The 9880-nt window shown below is 38.9% G+C and overlaps 1 non-coding gene across 1 annotated transcript; it reads right to left on the minus strand.

The window, feature by feature from the left end:
- Window positions 1-266: 266 nt before the first annotated feature.
- On the minus strand, window positions 267-382 carry LOC123975888. Its single transcript, XR_006826181.1, has one exon. It is a non-coding gene; the product is annotated as a U5 spliceosomal RNA (small nuclear RNA).
- Between the last annotated feature and the right edge of the window lie 9498 nt (window positions 383-9880).

Consider the following 9880-nt stretch of genomic DNA (forward strand, 5'->3'; position numbering starts at 1 on the left):
AAAAATGTTGTTTGTGTCCTTGTATGTTGCATGATGTTTGTGCCAACGTTGTTACTAAAGTTCACCACAAAATGTTTTACTGACAGTCGGAAAACCCCCTTTGACCCCTGACTGAAATTATTTATCTTTGTGTTGCAAAGAAGAACCAGACACTTAAAATAATAGCGAGTGGTCGTATTTTATATATCGACTCGATTGTTAAATACTCAACATACTGTCAGAGAACCAACATTTTTGCGCGCACATTTATTTTATACAGAGGAGGAAGCCCCGCCTTTCAGCAGGGCATCAAAAAATTGAGTATAACTCTTATTGATCCTCTCCACGGAAATCTTTAGTAAAAGGCGAAAGATTTATACGATCTGAAGAGAAATCAGAGTGATCTGCTTTGATCCAGCGCGAGCAGACCATCACTTCCGCGGGGACATGAAACTCACCTCTGGTGTAAAGTTGATGCCACTAAATAAAGACACACAGCGGACTCGTGTCGTGGACAAACATATCTGTGCTGATACATTTAGTCTAAACTTTGCACTTGTTAACTGTAGTTAAATCGAAACGCAACGCTTCTCCTGCGCTCACGTTGTGACGCAAGGCATGCTGGGAGTTGAGGGCGTCATTCTCATTTAAAATGTTTTTTTTCCCCCCCTCCCTCAGTGTTATTCATTTACTTTTCTGTTTTAAACCACTTAGCTCACAAGACATGTCGATGCACAATGTTTGGTTCATGAAAACAAGACGGGAAGATATTTTAACGCTAATTTGCAGAAACATTCAATGTTGAAATATATGAGAGGGTGTTTCAGCGCCCCATATCAAGATTTTGAACATTAAACACTTAAAGGTTCAGTATGTAATATTTCTGAGGATTTATTGACAGATATTCAATAAAAGATCCATAACTATGTTTTCAGTGGTGTGTAAAGACCTTACACCATAAACTGTTGTGTTTTTATGACCTTAGAATGAGACATTTATATCTACATAACCGCGGGTCCCCCCTTCCATGTTTCTACAGCAGCTGAAAACGGACACACAGCACCACAGAGCGCGTTTCGTCACTGTTCAGGCAGTGCAGACACTCATCACTATGTTGGATATGTACATTAGAAGAAGAAGAAGAAGAAGAAGAAGAATATCCTGCAGGTGTCGGTAAATAAGTTTTGCATCGGTGAAATATTTGCAACCATTAGATGGTGGATGAGAAACTAAGGCATAACATGGACTTGCAGTGACATGTTGTTTGGTTAGCTCAGTTTGTAAGGTGCAGGACTCATAACCCAAGGACAATTATTTTTTATCTCTCTCTCTCGCTTCAACATATGGATTCTGCTTTCCACTTTTTCACACACGTAGGTTTGAATTTATTTTCCCTTAATAATAAAAATCTTATCATATAAAAACTGCAGTTTGTGTTTACCTGTGTTATCTTTGTCTAACGTTTCAATTTCTTTGATGATCTGAAACATTTCAGTGTGACAAACATGCAAAAAAATAACAAATCAAGAAGGGGGCAAACACTTTTTCACACCACTGTAAGTGTTCAAAGTGAAGTGTTGATAAAGTATTTTCAAATTGACTCTCTAGACTGTCTTCTTGATACTGTTATAAATAAATTATTATTATTACTTTTATGTAACAGTAATGTTAACAACAGTCATAGCTTTCTATAATTCACAGCAGATGCATGCAGTGGCTGTGTAATTCACTTTAAATTTCCTGCATTTCTAAATAGGCTTAATGTTACTTATTTAATGCTATTTCAAATTAAACATCTAACTGTGTTGCTATTGATGACACATGAGTGAGAAGTTAAGTTCCTTAGTGTTAAATTTAGGTCAATCGCTTCCATGAGGCTTTTACCGTGGAACGGTAAGACCAGTTCCTCCAGAAGTATCAAACGAAGATCAAACGTATCTTCATCACAAGGAACGCAGCTGCGAAACACACATTGTCCTCAGTGTCCCATAACTCTGGGGTGCATCCATCCATCCATCATCAAACGCCTATCCTGCGTACAGGGTCGCGGGGGCCTGGAGCCAATCCCAGCCGACATCGGGCGAAAGGCTTGGTACACCCTGGACAGGTCGCCAGTCCATCGCAGGGCACTCTGGGGTGCAGTACATCACATTTGGGATTCCATGTGGCACGTTTGGGTTGGACACAGGTCGGATTCGGTGTGCGTTCCAAACATCTTTAATGTTATTGAGCTCTTCTTGGAAATAAACATAAAATGTAACGGGCAAGAAAAGAAGAAAAGGAAAGGAAACAGCATATCGGATTGACACAATTAATCACTGAATGACAGTCATGAGTTTTAATAGCCTTATATAATGTTTTGCAATCATCCACTTGTTACCGCATTAACAATAATCTTACCTGAATAATTCCCATTACGCACAGCTGAAGAATGACCTTGTCCAGTAATCGTCCGTCCCATAGCTCACCAAGAAGCTGGATCCAATATTCCATACCCTCTTTCTGGAGTTTGCCCCACCAACTCTCAATGCGTTGGTTTGCTGTACTCACTCCAGTGAGGTAGTTTCGCAACACCCATCTATATCCAAGCATCTTCCCCGGGACCCTGTAGTTGTGCAGGATGAAGTCAATGACATGGCTTAAATCTGCATAGCCCCTCCGTCGGCTGAGTCTGCTGTCTTTTAGTATGTGCAGCAAACGATTCCTGCTGATGACAATCCTGTGACTAAGTGCTAGAGCAGTAAGAATGTCATTGTATGACATTAAAAGGTTGAAATAAAACTTGATCAGCTGAGTTCTCTCCATTATATGGTGGCCGCAAGAATCTGAAGTCCTAAAAGACTCATATGAATTTATAGTAAATTATCCTGTTTGCACAAGATTAAAAAATCTCATATTATGCTCTATCCAAAAAAAAAAAAAATAAATCATTACGTCAATACAAAGAGTTTGAGATTTCATTCAGATATGGCTGGGCAATATAATTAATATTATGACATGACACTAGACATTGGCTGTGATTTTGACACATGTTGTCTTTTTCCGGATTTAAATCCTGTATTAGTGTAAGTAATGCAATTTTCTGTACTTTGATAACTGTTAATCAGAAATCTTATGAAAGCTATATTGCCAGTCCATCAGTATTGGGGTATTTTGGTCCAACATTTTGTGAAGTATGACTTCATCCATATGACCCATTTTAGAATATTACAGTAAATTAATGTAATCTGACTCCAAATCTATATCGCTTGTCTACCCACCACTCAAAGCCCTGCAAGGAGCCAAGCATTTATCAGGCGTAGTTACAAGTTCCGTGCTCTTGAGGTGCTGCTGCTGGAACCAGCCACCTTCTGTTTACTAGACTAGACAGCACCTTCTAAGACACAACACCATTGCTATGTAATCCATTTTTTCCCCTGTGTGTGAGGATGTGTGCGGGTCGTTTTAAGGTCAAGTCGGCCACAGACACTACAATGACCTGTTAATGTTGAAAAGAAAGAAGAAATTGTTCGGTATGTTTGTTTTTACACTTTGCACTTGTCATGGATGTCTGTTAATGTTCAGGTTTTGACAATTAAATATCTTAGTGCTGTTGTTCCCCATGCCACACTTCTCTCCCAGCTACATGAAGGTCTGAAACTGTATGATCTCGCTGATCTAATGAGCCAATACCCAAACATCTGCCAACTGCTCTTTGTCCCAGGGATGGAGGTGAAGGTGAGTTAATGTTGGCTTTAGTAGGGATGTACTGATAAGCATTTTTTAAACTGCTAATAGTGATGTCCTTCACTCAAAATATCAGCTAATCAATCATATTTTTACTTTGACTTTTAAATATACATGTGTGGGTTCAATGGACTAAAATAATTAAGACATTTATTTGGGGGGTCCCCAGCAAAAAGGGGAATCATTTATTTTCACTATAATTCCATCCATTAAGTAACATAGTGATTGAATGCATGACTATTTTGGTGATGGACTTCATATACTTTCTGGAATAAAAGCCAACTAAAAGCCAAAATCCTACCAGATGGGCGATCCTGGGAAAAAAATCATATCAAATGGGGGTCAGTGGTCTAATTTGCGTCAGTTTAGGTGTCCTTCACATGAAAAATTTGAGAATCACTGCTCTAGATTAGTATGAGACAGTTGTGTTGTCATGAGTACTTGAGGGAAATAAATAAAACAAATATGTCAGGGAAATGTGCACTAAACATCAACATGGGAGCCTAGGGTTTCAATATTTCGCTCAATTTTCATAATTTAGAGCTAAAGGCAGTCTTAAACTTGAGGGCAGAATTTTAGATTATTAGCATGAGTTCAAAAACATGAATTCTGTAGACTCACCAGAGGGGAGGGGGACACGCCGTATCACCCACCCAGCATCAGCGACATTGATCCGCCCCATAAGCTCCAGCTGCTGCTGGACAGGGAATAATGAGGCATCTCATCTCCAACCTCAACTGACTGTTCTCTTTACCCTTGACCTGCCATTCTAATAACATCTCAATCACCATGTGATCAGTCAAGTCAATACTCACACTCTTTCTCAAACCCACCCCTTGGATAGGAGTCAAGCTGTCATTTGGACTTTGGATTTAACTGGTCTGTACATTTTAAATGCATGGGTTTGTGGTTATGCATGCACAAGTATACAGCAGATGCTTGTTAATTGAGAAGCTCTTGCAGGCCTTCATCTGGGGACTGACACGACACACTTGGGGCAAGTGAAATAAAAATGTTTTTTTTACATTGTATACATTTCAGATTTTGACAGCATGTATGAACCAATATAAAGCATTATTTTATATAAACAGAATTATGTCATTGGTCAAGCGCGAGTCTGGAAAGCACTTAACAGCCAGCCTGCCCTGTCATCAAATAACCCAGCGCTGAATCAAGGGGACTGTAGGTGTAGTTGTCGTAGTTCAAAATGAGTTAGAGAAGTGGTTGTTGTAAACGCTAACGAAACAGAAGAGAGGAGAGGAGGGCGTCTTTAGGGAGACGTGTCATCCAGAACCAGGGGGAGAATCAGGGTTAAGAAGTTTTGGAAGATGACGAGGAAGCTAACCAGAGACCGGACGAGGCTAATGTTAGCAGCGCACCCATACCAGGCTGTAGCTGCAGCAGCAGCGCACAGTGGGTTTATCAGCTGTCTGACCCGGTGTTGTGAGGGGACAACCCATGAAGATGCTCGCCCACTGCTGTGTTGTTCACTCCCAAATGGGGAAGAAGAAGATCATGGTGCCACGCTTGGATTTCACAAATGTTTTGTAGAAGCAGTTTGGGTGCCTGTAGGTGCTTGATGTTATACACCTGTGGCCATGGAAGTGATTGGAACGCCTGAATTCAATGATTCAGAGGGGTGTCCCAATACACCAATACATTTACAAAAAACAGTACATGCATGTTTGCGTGCGTTCACAACAGTGTATTATGCAGTCAGGGCTCAATACAAAACCCAAAGTTCAACCAACAAAGAATGGGTCCTTATCTCAGTTCACATCTCCACAAGAGTCCAGTGCGTTGTGTGTGACGCTGGCATGAGCTGTGATGTTTAGTTAAATAAAATAAGATGATCAAATGCTTGATCAAACCTTCTCCGTCCTTCACTGTTTCTGTAGCGCCACATAAAGAGTTGTTCTAAACGCAATCCTTAATGACTGTATATAATAATGTCCAATATTACTGAACGTTTTAATAATTAATAAACCACGTAATGTATACATAAAAAAAGGGGGAATGCACAGGTGGACCAGGGGTTTCCTGAAGTTGCCCACTTTGCCCAGTACGCAATGTAGTATTGGTACTTTGCTGTCTGTGATCAGGGCTAAATGTTGGCAGGGTCCTCATTAGCTAATTGACTGCCAAGGGATATGTGGCAGTTATACACAGTATACATTCTCATATACATATTAGCAACACATCCACCAATGTGTCCCTGAGGAAGACACTTAATCCCTAGTTGCTCCAGAGGTGTGCGACCTCTGACATACAGAGCAACTGTAAGTCGCTTTCGTTTTCAATACACAAGGAAACCTCAGCATCTAACTTAAGATGAAAATACTATTGCAAAACAGAAGTGAATTAGCTACATGGACATAAATACCAGTTCATCTGTATATTTTCTATTTCTATTTCTAAAAACATTCAAACATTTAGAAATGTATGTCCTGGAGCAATGCTAGCACAGCTGTGCAGTTATATAGCGTTTTATTAAATCCAAATCTAGTATCAGCTCTGCTCATTACTCCTCTTATCAATATGTTACCATTTAACATTTAACTTTCAACATTAAAGTTCTCGATAACCGTCTTCACCAAACCTTGCTCCATAATGTATAAAATGATGACTAAATATGTGTCTGACACCTTGAAATAACAGGTGTAGACTTTTGTGGCCACTTTTGTGGCCAAAATGACGAGAAAAATCATGTTTTTTAAAAATCTAATTAAAATATTAAAGTAACTAAAGAAGACTACCAGCACACACACCTGTCTATCTTTTGGTACCTGACAGTTAATCCAATACTCTGCGCTATGGAAACATTTTGTTAGGTACCAAAAGAAGTATTGAAACTCCTGGAGAAGAGAGGCAGGAAAATCTTGTGATGCATGTTTGAACATCAAATTTGTTAACATGGACGCTTAAAGGAAGCTTCCTCCTCCTGTGTCTCCCAAGCGTAAAACCGCAAGAGTCATTTTGTATCTGCTGTCTGAATCAGTGATGGCTGAACATGTTTGCTTTTAACTTGTCAGTCAGTGTGTGATAATATTGCCTGTTGCAGTATACACACTTGTGGTCTTGAGAACATTAGTTTGAGTTTACAGGCAGTCGGCCAGTCTGTGTTTATTTTACCATGTGTTCTTTTATATATTTTCTTAATGCCTGTCTTATTTTAGTCACAAGGAAATTCCTTGTTGTTCAAAGGTGTTATACGAATAAACACACCGGGTGGACATAACTGACGGTAATTATACTATAAATATTATTACAATATATTTGTACATGGGCCTGTTGTCACAGGAGCAACAGGCAGCAGTGTGCTGATGAGTGCAGCTGATAAGTCATAACCTTTAAACTAACTTCAACTTCAACAAAGGGCTGAACAATTTATTGTAGTATCACAATATGGCCATGTGCAATATTCAAATTGCAGGAGCTGCAATAATAAAAAAAATAAACAACTAAAATGTGTCACAACATAAGATTAAAATGAAGCATTGCGGTTCTACAAAGATGCCAGTGCCTGGAAATCATATTCTCCAGGCGTGAGGGAACATGCTTGTTTGGTACAGACCCATATCCATATTCACCCATATTTGGTACAGACTGATATCACAATACCTGTCAAAATAATCTCTGATATTTTCATACATAAATTATCATTCAGCCCCAGTCCAGACCGTGCTGGGTGGAGATTATAAAACTAACTTCAGCCTGGAGTTTGACTCCTTGAGCTCCTCTGCTTGTGTCGTGAGCTTTTCCTCACAAATCCCTGATGATGACTGATCCAGTTACCTGTTTGATCAGACAGATCCTGACATGTCAAGTCTCGTGGTCAGTTTAGTTACTAGATGACCGTACAGCTGCTATTGCGCCACTGAATGTAGTTTCAGGTGAGAAAGTAACCATTAAACGACTAACTATTACATTTTGGTTATCTGAACACCAGGAACTTTATACTCCTCTCTAGCTCTAACTTGTGTTTCAGTCCTGTGACTCCAAATTGTGGCGTTTTATTCATTCTATCGTTTCTCTTCAAACACCCACTTCTGTAAGACTCATTCTCCGTGAACACACGTCATTTTTACAAATATCCCAGTCAACACACCATTTACACTTACGCCGCAGCTTAAACTCATGATATACACATTCTCACTTCCTGTAATACATACATCCACTAGTTCCCCGCTTCCCCTCTAAGAGTTTGTATCAATGCTGTAGTATAGCCACGCTTGGTTATTTTTTTTTGGGGTGTTCTGCACTGTGCTTAAAAATAAAAAAGTCAGGATAAGCGGAGAAAACTGAAAAAACACCAAAAACTTTCATGGCTTCTGAAAGGAAACTTCCTTCTTTGGTGTGTTCCCACAATTATAACTTTCTGTCCGCTGTCTATGAGGGTTGACTGAACATGTTTGCTTTGTACTTGTCGGTCATGATACTGCCTGATACTATATACACAGTTGCGGTCACATTAGTTTGAGTTTACGTTCCCTCAGGCAGTAGGCTATGTCTGTTTATTTTGCCTTGTTTGTTTTATATGTTTTCATAATGCCTGTCTGTCTTAGGTAAGACAATTCTAGCACAGATGGTGCTTGGTAAAATGTGTCTGTCTAGAGATTATAAAACTAACTTCCGCTTGGTGTTTGACTTCTCGATCTCCTCGGCTTGTGCTGAGACCTTGTCGTTATAATTCCCTTCCTTAATATGTCTGACAAAGATATTTTTCTTTACGTTTCCCAACATGCTGCTGAGTGAAGTCAGCATATGGTTTTGGAGGCTGATCAAGTCATTGTCACCTGTTGGATTAGACAGATCCTGGCACGTCACATCCTGTGGTCAGTTTAGTCACTAGTAAAAAGTAACCAGTAACATTTTTGAATATGTGGTCATTGCATCAAAATGATTCCTTCTGATTTCAGCAACGTCCATAGTCAAAATGGAGAGAACAGTGTTGTCTCTGCGTGCCCTTTGGTAATTTACTGGTGGCTGTGATGTTTCCATAATTTTGAAAAACTGGGATTTTCCAATGAAAAAGCACCTGCAGTAACATTACTTCTATTTTGAGCCAGAAGAACTTCCGAACATTATTCCCTATAGTGATAAATTATTTCCCAGAGGGCATTAATAAAAGTAATTATCTGTGTTTCTGCTGTATGTAATAATGATGGAAATAGATCAACACATTAAAATATTGTTAACCATCACGATAACAAAAAAGTATGTATTTTGTTTTGTATCACATACAGATAAAATATTTATATTAGTATTAAATTTGACACGCAACAGGTGTAGCTGTGTCTCCAGTTAACTGTAACAGGTAACACCTTTGTTTTTGTTCCCGTATCAGTTGCTTAAAATGACCAGAATGTTTTTTTTTTAACATTGTTTAACGAACTGATTGACATTTACTCAAGGCTGTGGCAATAGCTAAAACAATTCATAACAAAAATTAGACCGTGTCCTGTTATCAGGGGATGACACGTAAGTTAAGGAACCAAAGTACCCAGAAAAGATATATAAGGACTGAGTTCCCTTTTCCAAGACATCCTGCTACCTGTTACCTGCTACTGCTACTTCATCTGATCATCACTACAAGGTAAGATTTTAATTCATGACTTTCACCACAGCACCAGCTTTACAGAAAAGACTATATATTAACAGCCAGCTAACTAACTATATAAAAGAGATTATATTTAATGTTTGACTTACTTTTCAGTGATAAATGTAGAAATAAGACTTTTTCTCCCACATATTTTTATATTACAAAAGTGTAAACTCCTGGCAACAGTGAATTAATTTGTCTAATGTCTTTACACAGATGGCATCAGTTCTTCATTTCATTGGGCTCCTCTGTTTGACCAGTGGGCTGTGGATTGGAGCAAATGTAAGTAGAGTTTTTACATTTGTTTAATTATTACAGCTATATTAAACCTATAGGGTGTTTTAATGAAACCAAGGCAAAATCCTAATTTAGTCTATTAAATATTCATTTTATTGAAGCGTATGTGATCAAATTGCACCGTTCCAACAAGCATGTGTGGTGATAATATTTAGGGAGGCGAATGAGCCATACTACCAGCCAATCAGTGTGTATTAGGAAAATGATTTAAGAAAATGTCACCAATGTGCTTCGTAGACATTAAGGCTGTCATTCCTTCAAAAAGTCAAGTTTGAG

The sequence above is a fragment of the Micropterus dolomieu genome, linkage group LG08, assembly GCF_021292245.1.
Source record: "Micropterus dolomieu isolate WLL.071019.BEF.003 ecotype Adirondacks linkage group LG08, ASM2129224v1, whole genome shotgun sequence".
Taxonomy (NCBI): domain Eukaryota; kingdom Metazoa; phylum Chordata; class Actinopteri; order Centrarchiformes; family Centrarchidae; genus Micropterus; species Micropterus dolomieu.